The following is a 19,309-nucleotide window of genomic DNA, read 5'->3' as shown; positions in this document are numbered from 1 at the left end:
GCTGGTGATAGAGAGTTTATTACCTTTGGAGGCAGTTTATTCATTCATGGGACTTCTCTTATTGGTAAGAAGTCTTTTCTTGTCATGAACTCAAAGCTACTTACTTATGCTTTCTCCCAGACTGGTCCTCTATAGCATTCAGGTAAGGAAAAAGAACTTTTAAAATGGAGAATACAGTGATTCCTCCATCAGAAAGAATCATGGTCTGGAATCCTTGGTATGTCTTGGCTAAAACTAGTTAAAATGTGTCAAAGCAGGTTTAAATTAGTTCAGACTGGTCCAAACCTGCTTAAATCAGTTCAAATTGGTCAAAACTAGCTGGTTGAATTTGGTTTAAGTTGAATTAAATGGCTTCAAGTCAGTTCAAATCAATTCAAACAGTGTGAAACTGGTTTAAGAGAAGATTAGGAAATATCTGAAGTTTTAATATAGATTGTCTGACTTCAAAATCAGCAGGGTTCTTCTGTCCTTCATAAAATTGAGTAAAGAAGACTGGATTGTGGGAAATTCAGATTTACAGGTGGAATAAAAACAAAAGACCAATTTTCAAAAAGTTTTCTGAATGGAGGACACGATGAGCCTTAAAACTTTTGCAGTAATTAATCACAAGAGAAATTCTAGGTCCATGAGTTGCTTTCCACTATGGCCTTGCTGCCCTACCCCAGATGTGGGCTTTTCAAAGTTATGTCTTCAGATGCCTTTCATTCAAATATGATCTGAAGGCAGGAGGGGACTAGATTCTTTTCAAATGCAAATAATCCTATGAAGAGCAACATATGGCCCAGGTGCCTGTGGGAATCTGTCCCCCTCCAGCTAAGCTTTGGTATAACTATCTTTTAAGGGGCTCCCAGACAGATTCTCAAGGCCTGGGAAAAAAAGCAGATTTTGTGAGGCAGGGGAGCTAGATTATAGCCTTCAGAATTTCACAGGCTAACAGGGAAAAATGAATGTATAATAATAATAATAATAATAATAATAATAATAATAATAAACAATAACAATGGCAATAATGCTTCACTTGTGGAGATGGATCTGTGATCTTTTTGATATGGGTGCTCCCCTTGTAGTTCATAAGTAGTAACTTATGCATGTCCTCTCATCTTGTGTTCCTTTTGTCCGCAAGAGTGAGGAGCCTTTGATTTCAGGAATATGGAGTATTGAAATTCCTTTCACTTTATTAATGCAGTTCTGCCAGTCATTGGTAAGTTACAGTCTTTTAAAGTTGCTTGAAGATACTGTTCTCCGTTAAAAGCACCTTGGTTATAGAAGCAGCACTTGCAGCCAAGTCTTACTGACTCCTAATCTACTTTTCATCCATTAGGCAGTTTTGATGTCTTCCTCCCGCCCTCACTACACTCCCCATCCTCCATGGAAGTCCATATTTAGTGCTGAGGACTTTTCCTGGTTCTTGTCACACTTAATAGCTACCAGGAGAAAATGGAGATTGCTCATTTGTGGTTTTTTATTCTGGATTTGCAACTGGCCCAGCTACTTTTTCTATTATCCCTTTCTCTGATATGTGAAGACATGCATGAATAATAATGACAATAATAAATTGTATTTCTATAACATTTTAAAGTTTATAGATAATAATAAAAACTAGCATTTTTATAGCACCTTAAGGTTTGTATAACACCTTTTAAATACAGTATCTCATTTAATTTCCACAACAAGGGAAAAGAAAGGGAAAAGAAACAGACAGGAATAAGCATCTAAATAGTTGCTACTATGTGTTAGACACCTTGCTAAGCACTTTTGACAAATACTATTTCATTCAGTTCTCATTAAAAAATAACAAAAGTAAGTGTTATTATTGTGTCAGTTTTACTGATGAAGAAATTGAGGCAGACAGAATTTAAGTGACCTATCCAGGTTCACATAATTCAGGTCTTCTTCACTCAAGGTCCATTATTCTATATTCCATATTCTGCCTCTTGGTAGTTGCCTGTGTAGCCCAAAGATGATCATTCCTCTTCTAAAGAGGAAGAGAATGACTATCAAAGAGGTTAAGTGTCTTACCTAAAGTCATAGAGAAGTATCAGAACTCAGTCTTGAATGCAGGTCTGCTTCATGTCAAGTGATCTACACTGTCCACCAGCCTAGTAATAGTAACCTTTTTCTATAGTTTTATAAGGTTTCCTTCCTTCCTTCCTTCCTTCCTTCCTTCCTTCCTTCCTTCCTTCTTTCCTTCCTTCCTTCCTTCCTTCCTTCCTTCCTTCCTTCCTTTTTTCCTTCCTTCCTTCCCTCATTCCTTCCATCCATCCTTTTTACTTCCTTCATTCTTTTCTTCCATCAGAAAAGACCTGTGACTTCACTGATCAGAGAATTCTCAATTAAAAAAAAAAAAACTCCATCAGCCAATAGATCAATGTATACTATACACAGTGACAGTCTTACAGAGTTGTCTGAAAGCACTGAGCAGTACAGCTGGAGGCAGGACCAGGACCTGAATCCTTGTCTTCCTGGCCATAAGGTGAGCACATTATTCATTATGACATATTTAGAGTGTGACCATTCCTGTTTTACAGATGAGTAAATTGAGCTTCAGAGATACAGCCAAACATGAAGTAAATAATGTCAAAGACTCTTGGAGACTCTGGCCTTGGGGAGGCAGCATAGCTCAGCAGGAACTACCATGGGTTTAGACTCAGAACTCCTGGTTTCTGCTCTCAGATCTTCAGTCCAGGTTTGCTGTGGGTGGGCTAGTGGAGAAGGTGCCAGAGCTGTAGTTGGGAAGATTTGATTTCAGATTCAGACTCAGCAGACACTTTCCACCTATCTGACTCCAGGCATGTTACTTAACCTTTATCTGCTCCAATTTTCTCTTCTGTAAAATGATGAAAGTAATAGTACCTATCTCACAAGGTTGTTGTGAGGATCAAATGAGATAACATGGAAATTGCTTTGCAACTCTTAAAGCATTATAAAAGTGCTATCCATTAATAATAACCTTGCAACCTTTAATCACTTTTAAACTATTTTCTTGACATACATATATATCATATATATGTATGTATATATACACCTATATGTACATCTAGGCATGAATATGTACTTATGTATGTATATATATGCATGTTGTGTATATGTATAAATGGTTATATACATGTAACCAGTTTTCTATGATGAATTATGACTCCAGGGGTAACAGAAAGGCACAGAAAGGGAGAGAGAAATGAGGAAATAAACACTTATATAGCACCTACTATGCACCAGATCCTATGATAAGTGCTTTTTTATTTTTATTTTTTTAAAGGAAGAGACCATCTAGGAGCAGTACAAGCCATGAGACAAGCAAGTAGAAACTTTAAGAGAGTGAGAAGACCGGAATCCATAAAGAGATCATTAAAAAAAAATACAAAAAACTGGCATATTTGCCCCAGTGAAGAGAAGATATAGAGGTGACAATTTAATTTTATTGTCATTCAGTCATTTTAGTCATATCTGACTCTTCATGACCTCATTTAGTGGGATTTTCTTGGCAGATACTGGAATGGTTTGCCATTTCCTTCTTCCAGACTATTTTACAGATAAGGAAGCTGAAGCAAACAGGGTTAAATGACTTGTCCAAAGTCACATGGCTAGTAATTGTCTGAGGCCAGATTTGAACTCAGAAAGATGAACCTTTCTAATTTCATGTCCAACACTCCATCTACTGTACCACAATGTTACATCATATTATGCCCAGGGATGCAAATATAAAGAATGAAGCAATTCCTACTCACAAACAGGTCCACAATGGTACTTCATACATAGTTGCCATTTAATTCAAAATAACATTTCTAAGAGAAGACACAGAAAGCGTCTATTTAAACAATAATATTATCTCCTATGTCAATTGTCTTTTAGAGTTTACAAAATGCTTTCCTTACAAAAACCATGCCAAGGAGGTAATATAAAACCATTTCCCTCATCTTATAGATAAGGAAAGGGAGATTCAAAAGGAGTCAGTGAAAGTATTATAAATTAAATTACCCTCAGACCCCCGGTAATGTAGTAGATAATACAAGACTAGGGATGCAACAAAAGGTAAATCTGAATTCTGCCTCATATCTTCCTAGCTATGTGATCCTAGGAAGTTATTTAACCCTTTTCAGTCTCAGTTTCCTCATCTGCAAAAATTATCTGCACATAATAGTATCTGCCTTACAGGGTGATTGTAAGGAGCAAATTGGTTAACATAACATTAAGAGGTTTACAAACTAAGATATACTGTAGAAATGCTATTATTATCCCTGATTTAACTAATAAAGAAGTAAAGGGACTGATCAATGGCATACCTCTAATGTTAAAATCAAAATCCAGACTTAAGTAAGCATCCTAACTCCCAAATTAAGTCCTCTCTCCACTTTACTACTGTTTCTTTCAAGAATATATATTTTTATATATTTAATATATAATTTATGTAATTACATAATAATATATAATTAATGTAATTACATAATAATATATAATTAATATATCAATTAATCAGTCAAAAATTATTTATTAAGTCCTTATTACATACCTGGTTAAGTAAACTTTGGGGTTACAAAGAAAGACAAAACAAAACAAGAACTAGTCCTGGTCATCAAGGAGGGTACATTCTAATGGAAGAGAACACATACAAATACCATTATTTGCAACCAGTGGTTGATCTTTCTTCATACTTTTCATATATTTTCATACTTTTTTCATACATAGGAGTCCCTGAAAAGCTTAGCCTGACCTGCCATTCATACTACCTGCATGCATTCTTTAGGTTCTCAGAGAAACAGGTCTGATTTTACTCTTAGTTCTATCCCATGAATAATATGAATGTTCTCTTTTTTAATGAGTTTCTGTCATTAAGTTAAATCTCATGGCTCACTTTTATCCTTCTTAGGAAAATTCCTTCTCTTTAATTCATATGAGGTACATTTGTTGAAGGTAACTTAGGAGACACTATATAAGCCTTTACTAGAATAATAACTGTGAATCAAAGGAAGTTGGTAACGATGCACCCAGAATGTATTTTACTAACCCAGGACTCAGCTAGGTCCTTCATCAATCCATTAGTCAAACTGGGACCTGCTAAAGGCCTTATCTTAAAAAGGTTCAGGTCTTCCACCGCATCCAGGGCCATTTCCAGGCATCCTGATCTATATCTGACCACTGGACCCAGATGCTTTAGAGGGGAAAGTGAGGCAGCTGATCTTGCCCAGCCCTCCCTCACTTAAATCCCATTCATTTGAAGTCATGGTGTCTCCTCCCTGATGTCATGGTCTCTTCCAGAATGAAGGACAAACAACAACAACAATGAAATACCACTTGCAGCTTCCTATTGTGGAGAAAAAGAATTGTACTCTCTTATTAAGGCCACAATTTATGGTGGTGATTTACACATCCATAAATCTCTGATTGGAAAGAAAGGACAATAGAAGAGAAGACTAAGGGTGCCTTATTTCTGTTATCTGAGAACGTTAAATACTCTTAATAAGTGCCTGGTATTTGTGATTTCTAGTGGACTATATTTCTTTAAAACCTACAATTTTGCCTTTTAAAAAATTCTGTTAAATTAGGCAAGACTTGGCAATTTAGGCCCTGTTGATCCTGGCTAGGACTTTTTACTCACAGAACCCTCTATCAGGAGATTAGTTTCCTAGGGATACCTGCAGGTAATTGGAATGCTCTGCTGGTCTCTCCTGAAGATGACACAGTAGGTGTAAAACTAACATTGTCCTCACTCCAAAGCAATCACGGCTCTGCTTTCCTATTTTCAAGTTTGCTTTTGGGTGTGTACTTTAAATTGGGTCTCTGTCCTTTTAATACTGGACAAAGCTAGGAGGTTTCCCTACCATGAGATTCAAGCTCTCATAGTTTCACCAGGCAGTTAGAGAGAGGAAAGGAAGATTTGAACTTTTCACAAGCAGAGTTCCATTTGCCCTGTCTTTCTTTTTACATTCAAATTCATCCATCTCCATTCTTTTGTTCCCAATCCCCTTTAAATTTTTTGCCTTCATCATTCTTTCTTCATCACCTTCCGTGATGTTTGGAGTAGAATTCCTCAACTCTACTCAGCCCTATAGTTCCGCAACTGTGGGTCCAGAGTGCTCCATTCATAACCCCAGCCTGGATCTATATTTTCCTCACCACGTGGATGCTTCAATATTTTACAGATTCATGATTTCATCAATATTGAGTATGGCTTCCACAGATCCATAGTGTAATCCTTCTATACTTAAATAGGTCATCTTTGGAAGTTGTTGTGGCCAAAAAATTTATCACCCCAATTCCAATCTGATGTTGATACTCTCTGACCCTGATTACAGTGGCCCAGGGATAGTATCTATCTATGTGAAATATCTATGAACTATACAGCAAGCTTATCTCCAGGCCCATCATCCCTGATATCTTCAGTCAGATAGAGATTTCTATAACTCACCTTTTACTAGCATAGATTTCAAGAATAACAGACAAAGTATTCCAGCTTTGGAAGGGATCTCAGTGACTATCTAGTTCAACCAATATTTGGAAAGAATCTCTACTATAATGCATCTAAGCAGCTAAGTGGCATAAGAAATAAAGCCCTAGGCCTTAGAGTCATGAAGAGCTGAGTTCAAAACTGGCTTCAGACATTTAATACTTGCCTCAGTTTCCCAGTCTATAAAATGAAGATAATAAAGAGCTTTATGTTTGCTATTATTATTTTTAGCTTCTTTATAACAGCCTTTCAAGTACTTGGAGATAACTATTGTGTCTCACAATTTTTCTTTTTTTCCAGACTGAATCTCAGTTTTATGTCCTGGGATCTTCATATCATGATAAGGCATCAATTTCCCACATTAATAAACACTAGAAATACACTTTTCTACTTGGGATGTGTGAAGAAGAGAAAAAAGAAAGATATGGGTATTTGAATAGGAAAGTATAGGCTGTTACTGTACTCAGCAGATTCCATCCTTTTTTAGCAATGAGAATATCAGTAACATCTCTTCATTGTTTCCTTACAATTTACTTTTATTTATTATTTACCTTTTATTTAAATCTGGGCACAAGAATCAAGCATCAATATGATGAGCCATGAAGAGTATCAAGATATATTATTTGGGAAAGTGGAATCTTAAGTAATTTGGCCTAGAATAATTTGATTAATAGACTTGCAATAGGAGAGATCGAATTCTATCTCCAACACTTATTGTGAAACTAGGCAAATATATGAATTTTTCTTGGTCTTAATCCAGTCATCTGTAAAACAGTAGTATCACCTGTAGCTAGTATCTGCTTCACAGGGTTGTTGCGATGCTGAAGTGAGATTATATATATATATATATATATATATATATATACTTAAAATTTTGCAGATTATATATATATATATATATATATAATCTGCAAAATTTTAAGTATTCCATCAATATATATTTTTGGATACTATCATTAATACTATTACTCCTTTCCCAGACTAGTGAATTTAGAACAGTGACTGATGTGAAGGTGGTATCAGAGATAAGTGAGTTTGGAAGAGAGGAGGAGAGACAGAAAAATTCCTAGCCTGGGCAGTTACTGGGGAGAGAAGATGAGCTTGAAAAATTATAGAGAGATAGATAGCACTAGACCAAAGTGGAAAGACAGGATGTAAGAAAGGGCCCCTGAAGTCACATATAATAAATGTATCCTGAATTAACCCCATTTAGCCTGAATTAAAGGGTGAATTAAAAAAAAAAACATTTAATTACTTATTATTACATCAGGTACTATGCTAATTGCCAGTGACACAAAATAAAACAAGCAAGATAATCCATGGCCTCAAGGAGTTTACATTCTAATAGGGGAGACAATATACAGGATAATGAAACCCTCAAAAGGTTTTGGACAGGAAAATTAGAATGACTGGGGATTGGAGTTTAGGGCAATTAAATTATGGTTTTTCCAGAAATGACTGTGTTGAATTGACTTTCATTCCCACAGCTAATGTTGGATTATTTTAGTTTCACAATAAGTATTGGAGATAGAATTCGAACTTAGATCTCTCCTATTGCAAGTCTATTAATCAAACTATTCTAGGCCAAATTACTTAAGATTCCACTTTCCCAAATAATATATCTTGATACTCTTCATGGCTCATCATACTGATGCTTGATTCTTGTGCCCAGATTTAAAGAGGATATAATGTTGGATTATAAAGGGCAAGGGGCAGAAGGGATACCCACAACATGAAGGTGAGTAGGGAGTTGCATGGTAAGGCTGGGTCTGAGCAAGATCAGGTTAATGATCATTCTTCAGTGTTTAGGCTCCCAGGGATGGAATCTCTTCAGTTCCCCTCAGAGATGGAGAATGGACAATAGGCTGATATTATGGAAATGACTTGGAATAAGGGAAGTAGGAATCATTTCCTTTAAATATCAAAGAATCTCAAAGTTGGAAGGAATCTTAGAGAGATTGTCTTGTTTGGTTCTTGGAGGAACAACAGTTCTCTCTATAATATTACTGACAGGTGGTCGTCTAGCTTTTTTGAAGATCTTCACTGAAGGGGGAACCCATTAGCTTCCGAAGCAACACATTCAACTTTTAGCTATTGCTGTTCATCCTTCATTTTTAAAGAGGACCAATGACATCATAAAATAATGTCTGGACTTGTGTGTGATTTAAGTGAGATAGAGTTGCATATCACCTCACTCATTCTTCTAGGCATCAGAATCCAGTGACAAGACAAAAGGAAGGACTGACATTAGCTCTGCTTACTGAGATGTTTTTCCTGATACCCAAGTGAAACGTGCTTTTCTGCAAATATCTGACAATTTGTCCTTGTGCGTAGAATTGTTCTGTGTAGCCCCAGATCCCACAGAGAAGTATAATCCATGGAGGCAGCTTTTAGCCCAATAGGATCATTTCCTCCCCCCTAAAAATCACAGCAATCCCTCAAAAGCATGATCTGTTTTGATAAGTAGCGATCCTCCACTTGAGGAATTCAAGTAGAGGCTGAATTTGTTGGTAATGCTACAAAAGAAAGGAATGGGGTAGGGATGGAGAGGAGGTCCCTTTCATTCTGAGATCCTCAAAGTAGGGCTTCTCAGATTCCAGGATCCTAGGATTTTAATATTCTAAGATTCTAACATTCTCTGCTTCTGTTTCTGAAAAAAAAACTAGCATTATAGGATTATATTAATCTATGATCCATAAGTTCTAGGATTATAATATACTATTGTTCTTGGATTCTAGGATTCTGTGATACTAACAATCTATGTTGTCTCCTCTGTGTGCTGTCAGGACTGAATAGATGACCCAGGGTATGGGGAAGGAGCTGAGATGCCAGCATATTTTTCAACTGCCAGCTGCTATAAGAGTTCAGAATTGTGTCCTCCAACTCCCCCCCCCCCACCCTACCAGCCTCTCCCTTCTCTCCCTTGCCTCCTGCCCCCTCCCTCCCCTGGTGTTCTGCTCCCATCCTTCCATCTGTTACAATTCAAAGGTCTCCCTCAGCCAGCATCTATTAAAGTGCCATATGGCTAACAGGAGCGGGAGGTGGTGAGCTTGGGGCTGGGTGGTGGCATTCAGACATTTTAAATTGGAAAAGTGCTTCCTAAGCACGGTTCTTTCTCTCTCAAGACCCTTTTTTGGTGTGCATGATTAGGGATGGGGGTGTGGAGAGTGTAAGAGGAGGTCACCAGAAAGTCTGAGTCCCTATTCTCTAGACTTCACATGGACAGATCCCACGTCTCCCCTATCTCCCTGGTTTGGGGCTAATTAAACATCCATCATATCTCTGCTTCCTTATGTTAAAACCCCAGAGCAAGATCATTCAGAGTTCAAGCATCAGGCAACATCTACCTAGTGAGCCTGAAGAACAGAGCTTCCAGAAATCCTTCCAGGTATGATTGCAGTTTGACAGAGCACTAGACTTCTAGTCAGGGGACCGGAGTTGAAACTCTGCTTGGCTGTATATCCTTATCAAATGATCTTGGGTGATGAATGATACTGGCACAAGCTACTTGCCAGGTTGTGGTATGAAAGAAGTCTGGAGATATCAAAAAAGAAACTATAATTTACTAGAAAATAGTTATCCCTAAAGTGGGGGTCAGGGGACTTTGGGGGATATCACTGGAGAGGGGCTATGATCTGAACAAGAATTGGATGATGGACCAACAACAAGGACATAAATTTAGCTTACATGCCATCCTCCCAGTGATATCTATATATATGGGCCTTGTGTCTAACAATTTTACCCATTGCTGTCCCTCAAAATTCTCCTACTTTTCCATGTCTTTGTGGTATAAAAGCCCCCCAGAGCAGCTCAGGGGTGTAAAGGAGGCAGTTTGCACTGAGGAGAAAGAGAGAAACAGAAACAGAGACGGAGAGACAAAGACAGAGGGAGAGATAGAGACACATACTGAGAGACATAAACAGAGACATATAGAGAGAAAAGACACAGAGAGAGGAGGGAAGGGAGACAGAGAGGGAAAGAGAGAAGGAGAGAAGGAGGGAGAGGAAGAGAAAGATGGAGGGAGGGAGAGGAGACAGAGAAAGACAGACAGACAGAATGAGTGAGAGAGACAGAGACAGAGGGAGAGACAGACACACACACAACAGAGTCGCAGAGAGAAAAGAGATGGAGAAAGAGAGAGAGAGAGAACCAGAAAGTCAGAGAGAGAGACACAGACAGAAGAGTCAGAGAGCCAGAGAGCCAGAAGAGACACCGAGACAGAGAGGCAGCAACAGAAGCAGAGAGATAAATAAATAGAAATAGAGACAGAGAGAGAGAGAGAGAGAGAGAGAGAGAGTTGAGAGACAGAGACAGACAGGGAGGGACAGAAACAAAGAGCTGATAGTAAAGTTTTCAGTATGGCTATGCAAAATTCAGAAACTCCCCATTCCATGCATCCTGGCAAATTTTCTCCAACACATAGTCTAGGGGATATTCTGAGATTAATGAGAGGTTAAGTGTCTTGCCTAGAATTACACAAGTCATTAAATGTCAGTGGAAGAACTTGATTTCAGGACTTCCTGGATTCTTCACTATCCACCACAAATGTATATGATTTATAAATCTGTAGTGGCATGATAGCTAGAGTCAAAAAGACTCATTTTCATGAATTTAGAATTAGATGTGGACTCTCACTAGCTGTGTGTCTCTGAGCAAGTCACTTAGCTGCATTTGCTTCAGTTTTACTCATCTGTAAAATGAGCTGAAAAAGGAAATGGCAAACCACTCTAGTATCTTTGCCAAGAAAACCATATGAGGTCACAAAATAAAATTGAAAAGAGACTCAACAAAAACACATATCCATATCTTTATAGAGAATGCTCAATATTAATTTACTGATAGTCTGTTTAGTTGAAAACAGTTGACATACCTCTGATCTAGGAGTATGTATGTAAGCTCCTTTAGTGCAAAGACAGTTCAATTTTTGCCATTGTGTTTCTTGCCTTACACATTAATGTGAGCTCAGTAGATGTTATTTTAAATAACATGCATGGCAGTTAAGAAGCCACACAATTCATAGAAGACAAGAATCCAAAAAAGGAGCTTATTCTGAAATCCAAGGGCTTAAATGTCTTGGCAAAAATGTGCAAAGTACAAGTAGACATGAGCCCTGGAAATCTCAAAGTAAGATGGACAGTTTGGTCCCATAGGTATCACTGAAAAGGGGTGCATATGGCTGTGGAAGGGAATGGTCTAATTATAAGAAACATGAATATTTAAAAGAAAGGAATTATGGAGTAACATTGATTATGTGGAAGATATATGAGGAAATACAGGTATGAGAGAGGAAAAGTATGATGTGTAATTTAGTAGAAATTAATGAAGGTAGAAACAAGTGATGTTTGACATTGGAAAGTATTTCATATAGTCATAGAATCACAGCTGAAAGGAATTTTAATGGTCATTTAGTCTAATCTATACTGAAATAGGAATCCTCCATATAATAGAACTAAGAAGTGGTCACCTAGGTTTTATTCAAGACCTCCAAGAAGGAGCCCTTTTGAGACCACTAGTAAAAGAAAGTAAAATAGAGAGGAATTTGGGAATCATGCAACTCAGCTTAAATGAAATTTCATAATTTGGAAATTCATTTCAGTGATACTGATTATAACCACTTATTCCCACTCATGCTATGTGAATCTTACCTATGCCTTCCCATAATCTCATTACAGTGAATCATCCTAACATGTTGGAGTCTTTTCTGCTTTTTCCAGATATAACATGGCTATCAATGGAATATTTGTGCTGCCAACTTGTCATGCCTTTGCTCTTGCTCTGTGACTAGTCCATTTTCTCTTTCTATCATGTATTCCCTTAATAACATCTTTTACTCCCATTCTTCAAAGTTCCTGATTGAATCTGTTACAATGTCCTCACACATATTGTGAGTTTTTTCATTGCCCACTCTGTTATTCATTTTTTAAGTTTTAGAAGACTGTTCAGTTCTATATATCTTTCTTATCTATTATTCACTATGCCTTTGGACTCTGTCCTTGGGACCCTGAACCATAATGGATAAAACTTTTATCATATATTGTCCAGAAACCGACCTTCATTTTATTTCACAAGTGTTTCCATCACATTAATACATATTCTCCCCCTTATAGTTCCTCTTTATGTGTTGTCTTTTCAAATTTACATATCACTGAAGCAGAGAAGGTCTTTCTTGCATCTATATGCATTCCCTGTGATAGGAATTATTTCCCTCTCCATTTCTGCCTCCTGGCTTCCTTCAAGTTCTAGCCAAATTTCTGCCTTTTCCAGATAGGCTTTCCCAGGTCCTCTTAACCTTAAAGCTTCTCCTCTGTTGATTATTGCCAATTTGTCCCATCTCTACCTTGTTGCTACCCAGTTATTTATATGTTGTTGCCTACATTAGAGCAGAGATTGTCTTACTTTTCTTTGTATCACCACTTTTTGGCACAGTGCCTAGCAATTAATAGGTGCATAAGAGACACTTGTTAATTGACTGATTGTCATATAGTAAATATTTTATCCTTTATTCAATAACCATTTAGCAACATCAGTAGAGAACTGATATGGAGATATGATATAGAAATACTACAAGATTTTAATTAGCGAGTTACTAGAGATAACTTCTATGATAACTGCATTTTTCAAAAGGCAGAGGAGGCAATAAAGGGGCAATTCCATTCTAGGTCTTATTGTCATTAACAGTGAAGACACTTTTGGCTCAGGTGAAAATAATGAAAACCTTGGAAGTAAGCTAATGACTTCCTGTTAGAATTTTTAGTGGAGGGGAGGAAAGTAAAAAAATTCTGACACGTTCTTATTCTTCCTTAAATTGTGATATTTACGCATGTGTATATATGTAGATGTACACATGCATGTATATATGTGGGATTACACATAAACATATTTGCTTTTACTTTGTGTAAAGGTGGGAGTCAAATGAATCAATAAATTACCCCACTTAAAGTAAGTGTCAAGATTCTATGCTCTGCTATCTTTATCAAGTAAAAATACTTCTAAATTGAATCAATTCATCAAATGCTTTAGACTAAGTGTTAAAAAGTCTTTTATCAATTTAGTTGTCCTTGAAAGCCATTGGATAAACTGGAGGGATGACACACAAGGAATGTGTTCAGATTGGTTGAAGTGACACATCACACACTGTAGGTATCTATAAAAGGGCAGACCAATTTGTATCCTGTTGATTTGACTATAACTGTTTAGTGGAAGCCTCCAGTGAAGTCCCTGAGATTCCTTCTCAGGAATGGGGAGAAGAATATCTGGATCTCAGTTTCTGCCTCCTTCTTACTCCTGCCTTCCCTGAGGATCTTATAAAGTTTAGAGGGTGCAGAATTTGGACTTAAAACAAAAGCCAAACCTGAATCCTAGCAATGTCCCAGAATGAGCCGATATTGGCAGTGCTGTCTGTATCAGGAAGTGAGGACCAATTGTATTTAAAGGCAGATTGAGACTTGTTAAGTAAGAAGACTCCAGCAGAAAGGCTACAATGTAGATAAGATGAGCATTGTGAGGAGTCCAGCATGATGACTTCAGACTTTCTTTTTTATCCACCTCTAATTTCCCATATTCTCAGCTCCCTCAATCACCTTCTACAACATCTCATTTAAAGCTACCCAACTTTTCCATTGTGCTCTCTGGAATGCCTGTTTCATAAGTAGCAAACTTGTTATTCTTAGATCTTTTGCTTGCTCCTTGTTGATTTTATTGTGATCATTAAGATTTAGTTTATTTTTAATGACATATCATCCTAGTTATCCTTTTCAACACTATTTGCAAATTCACTCATATCCCTAACTTACTTACAGGAGAGCAAGTAACACTTCTGCTTTACACTATTACTTTCAGACTCTACCTCTGTCACCATTACTCAGTAGCCACCTTTCTTTTGAGATTCATTGAATATAAATGTATTACTCCATTATGACTCTGGTAATCATTACATACCAACTTCCATGACACACTTTTTCATCAATAAGTTTGGTGCTTGGCTTATATTCTTTCTCTCTTTCCCAACTCCTTTTCTTATACTAGAGGGTCTTTAATGTAAATACTAATGCTCTCTGAAATACCCAACTCTCTCATTCCTTTGCCTCACTTTAGCTATATACAGAGATCATATCTTGATCTTGCCACCATCTACAAATGGGTGAATGGTTTATCTGAGCATACTTTGTGGTCATTCCATCTCTCCTTCTGCCTTGCAATGTAAAACTGTATTCTTTATCTTCATTTATCCAATCCTTTGATCCCTCATTTCTCTCTCTTTATCTCTATAATGGCTATATTATTTTCCCTTCCTCATCCTAACTCCTTAATGAGTCAGTTCATCTCTTCACTATCTTCTCTTTAGTCTCTTGTCTTGTCAGTACAGAAGATCTATCTCATCTTGCTGAATCCTAGCCCTGGATCTTTCTTACCATCCACTGACTTTGCTTTCTACTCATGTGCTGCTGAACAAAGTTGGAAAAAAATCTCCAAACCATGATGAATTCACTAGTTGATTAGCGTACATAATCTCAGCTGGGTTCTCACCCTGCAACAAGACAATCTATTTACATTTCCGTAATCACATATTCCATAGCTATTTTCCCAAATTTTTGCATCCTTCTCCACATCTATATAACTCCCTTCCCCTTACCATCTTAGCTCAGAACCTCCATATTTCTTTTAAAAAATTTGAGGCTAGTTGAAGAAATCTCCCTTTTCTCCTATTTCTCATTTAACATCACTCAGATGCTTTCTCAGAGGCGGTTAGGCAACAAAGTAGATAGAGTCAGAAAGAACTGAGTTGAAATCTACCCTCAGACATTTATTAGATTGTGATCCTGAAACAAGTCAGTTAATGTTTGCCTCAATTTCTTGAGCTGTAAAATGGGAATAAAAATAGCTCCTACATCCCAGAGTGGTTGTGAAGATCAAATGAAATCATATGTGTAAAGTGCCTAGCACAGTGCCTAGCACTTAATTGGTTGACCCTTAATAAATCCTTCTTCCCTTCTTCTTTTCTTATCTTCTTCCCTTCTTTCATTTCTCTTCCCCTCCCTCCTTTCCTCCAATATTTCTCTCTCCCCTACTCCCCCCTTCCTTCCCTCCCTTCCTCCTTCCTTCCTTCCTTCCTTCTTTATTGTTATTTTGAGCCCAATCTCTGTCCACATTTAATATTTATGAAGTTGATATTTGGATTTGAAATATAATCTTTTTCACCAATCCCTGCAAAATGTCCTCTTATTAGAATAGGGCCATGTTATAGACTGTTCAGACATTTTCAGTTCTTGAGTGTCATCCAATATTCTATCTTCCCTTCCATGTTGATGAAATGTAAAGATTCGATAAGCATGACATATAGCATTTTTTCCAAGCTCTTGATTTTAAACAAAACAAAGTTACTAATTATATCTTAGCTGCTCTTTTCTCCAATGCTCTTTTCTCAATCCTCATGCTCCCTGATTTCTCTACAGTCCTTGACACTATTGATCACTTTCCCTCCCTTGGTACTATTTTCTCTCTAGGTTTTCAAGACACTGCTCTTCTGGATTTCCTCTTACTTATTTGATTGTTTCTTCTCTAAACATAGATAATCCTCAGTTATCCTGGAACTTTTTCTCTCTTCCCTCTATACCACTTCACTTGGTGGTGGCATCAGCTTCTATGGACTTAATTACTATGTCTATTCTTAATCTACTTTTCCTACATCAATCTCTGTGCTAGTCTCCAGTCTTGAATCTCCAACTGTATTTCAGACATTTCTAACTGGATGTTTGAAGACATCAGTAGACATCTTACTCTCAGTAGATCCAAACCCCCCCCCAAAAATCCATAGAGGGCAACACCATTTTCCCAGTCTGTTAGGCTTACAACTTAGGAGTCATCCTCCATATCCAAGAAGTTGCCAAGTTTGGCTGTTTTCACAGTTGTAACATCTCTCAAATATGTTTCCTTTTCTCTGAAACTACTACCAAGCTGCTACAGGTACCTCATGCCTGGATTATTGCAAAAGCTTACTGGTGGGTTTACCTGCCTCAAGTATTTTCCCACTCTAATCTATCTTCCATTCAATCACTAAAGTGATTTTCCTAAAATTGTGATCTGATTATATCATTTTCCTCTCAGTAAACTCGTGCTTTTCATTGTTTCTAGGATCAAATACAAAATCCTGTTTAACATATTCAAAATCTAGCTTCCTCCTACTTTTCCAGGCTTCTTATACCTCAGTCCTCAACACATACTCTTGGATTCAGTGACATGGACCTCCTGGCTATTTCACAAAAAAGTCCCTCATATCTTAGCTCCAGCATTCTCTTTGGCTGTCCCCCATGTCTGGGAGACTCTCCCTTCTCCACTCTATTATCAACCCCCTGGCGTCCTTTAAGTTCCAACTAAAATCTCACTTTACAGAGAAAGTCTTCTCAACTGCCTTTAATTCCAGGGCCTTCCCTCTATTAATTATTTCCTATTCATCTTATTGGCAGCTGGGAATCAGAAAGCCTTTTTTTTCCTGAGTTCAAATCTTAGACACTTACCAGCTGTATGACTGAGCAAATCATTTAACTTTTGTACCTCGATTCCCCATCTGTAAAATGAGCTGGAGAAGGAAATGGCAAACACTCCAGTATCTTTGACAAGAAAACCCAAATGAGTCTACTAAAAATCAGACAGGACTGAAATGACTGAACAGCAACATTCAACCCTATTAGAGCTTATGTCTTATTATTTGCCCCATTATCTTGTAAGCCTCTGAAGGGCAGGGACTGTCTTCTCTCTCTTTTATGTCTTTAGGCACCAAAGACCTAAGTAACTAAGACATAATAGATATTCAATCAATGCTTATTGAATTTATTATTGAGTGATTGAAAGGTTAGACCCAGGGCCAAGGGCAGATATGCTTGGGTTCAAATTTTGGTTTATTAGTTATATGACTCTGAGCCAGTCACTTAACTCTTTGAGTTTTAGTTTCTTCTTCTAAAATAAAGATTAACCTCCCAAGGTTTTAATAATGTGCAAGAATAGTATCCAAAAATTTGCTCAGTGATGTATAGTTCTCTGACTTGATTGTCAATCAGTGTTATAGGGTGATATTACTCAGTCCCCTGATATTGGTCGAATCACCCCCTACCTGTCTGTTCCTGGAAGTATCGTGTCCTTGCTACCTTGGGGAGGAACTGAGACGCAAGCTTCCAACCTCTTTTTTTCTGACATGGACCTATTTGAGATGTCTTTATCTCATTATGAAAGTTACTGATAAAAGCTGTTGCCACCTTGAAGCTATCACTGATCTCCAGCGATCAGCCTGTCAACCTGTTGTAAACTCCTTTTAATTCCTTTTGTCCTCAGGGTTGTCTCTTTAATCAGGATGAAACCCCCAAATAAACAATTTCCCTTTCAACTGTAGCTTGCAAAGTTTATACACTATACACAAAGGGATTTTTTTAGGTTGTTTTCTGGTATCCCCTCAGCCTTCTGGAGCCTGGCCAGCTCAGAATGCACTCCCTCCCATGGTAGTTCCAGCTCAGAATTGACCAAGATGCTGCTAGTAGTGGCTTGGCTGCCCTTTCCCATAGGCTGGGCACTGATTTAATCAGAAGTGCCATCTCAGATTCCTTTGAACACAGAGCTTAGACTGGCAGCCAAACCTTGTGTTTCCTGTCAGTAAGTATCCTCTCCTCTTCACTTCTCCCTCCCTCTGAACCCAAACCTCCACCCTCTGCCTTAGCTCCCAGGAACTCACAGGCCAATTCCCAGGCTCTCTGCCTCTCCCCAGAAGCACATCTGGTCCTGTGAGAGCAGTGACATTCCCACTCTAATAGCTCTGTCGTTTTTGTTATTTCCCTTCACAGTGTGTGATGTAGGGGCCAAGAAGCTAATGGGATATTAGGCTACATAAGGATAAGTTGACTGTTTACAGCAGGGAAAGGGATAGTCCTGTGGGCTTTTCAGACCCTATCTAGAGCACAGCTTCTTAAACTGTGAGTTGCAACTCCACATGGGGTCATATAAATAAATATGGGGATTGTGAAATTATGATTTATTAGTAAATGTTTTATCTGTATACCTATATACTCAATGTCACATAAAAATTTCTCTTGTAAAAAGGGGTCACAAGTGGAAAAAAGTTTAAGAAACCCTGACCTAGAGTACAGTACACTGTCCTGGATATCTTTAAGTGACATGGAAATGGTAGACTGATGACTTAGTCTGAGCCATTTTCTTACTCCAAAACTTCCCTTAGTTCCTGGGCCTTTCCATCCTGGAACATTCTCTGTTTCTGAGGTTCCTTTCTCCACTAGTGAATTCCTCCCAGAGTCTCCATTTGAAAGAGACAGTCCAGCCAGCCATGCTTTATTACCCTCCTTGGTCTGCTTCTTACTCTCTGGACACTAGGATTTTACAAGCTTGTTCACTGGATACCACCAACATGGGGCATCACCAAACACCTTCAAAGCTAGCTTAAGTAACTTGCTCCTCACCACTCTGATTTTCATCTCCATTTTGTGTATATGCTTTTTTTTCCCTTTAGAATATAAACTTATTGAGGGAAAGAACTGTCTTTTTAAAAATTGTATTTGTATTCTTGGCACTTAGAGTAATACCTGGCATCTAGCAAGTAATTAATAAGTGATTGTTACTTTCCTACCTGTCTAATACATTGGATATTATAATCAAGATTCAAAGAATTTTTATCTAGCCAGAATGATTCAGTCAGATTTAAGAAGATGAAATGCAATATGGTTAACTATAGATCCCAGAAAGGCAGGATTACTGAGTGGCCAGAACCTACTTTGCTTTGACATATACTTAGCTATGTGACCTTGAACAATTAACTTCTAAGTGCCCTGGGAAACTCCTTAAGAAAATATAGAATAAGACATTCATTTT

At 37.7% G+C, this 19,309-nt stretch overlaps 1 long non-coding RNA gene across 3 annotated transcripts in view; it reads left to right on the top strand.

Annotated features, from left to right (window-relative positions):
- The first annotated feature begins 2,534 nt into the window (after positions 1-2,534).
- The window catches only part of LOC116420707, a 36,620-nt gene continuing 19,845 nt past the window's right edge, over positions 2,535-19,309 (top strand). For all 3 annotated transcript variants that reach the window (XR_004231116.1, XR_004231114.1, XR_004231115.1), the window contains exons 1-3: positions 2,535-2,686; positions 3,257-3,401; positions 9,750-9,830. This is a non-coding gene — a long non-coding RNA (uncharacterized LOC116420707). The remainder of the gene's footprint in view (positions 2,687-3,256; positions 3,402-9,749; positions 9,831-19,309) is intronic.

The sequence above is a fragment of the Sarcophilus harrisii genome, chromosome 1, assembly GCF_902635505.1.
Source record: "Sarcophilus harrisii chromosome 1, mSarHar1.11, whole genome shotgun sequence".
NCBI lineage: Eukaryota > Metazoa > Chordata > Mammalia > Dasyuromorphia > Dasyuridae > Sarcophilus > Sarcophilus harrisii.
The sequence above is the reverse complement of the archived record's forward strand: the minus strand, read 5'-3'. Positions and strand labels throughout refer to the sequence as shown.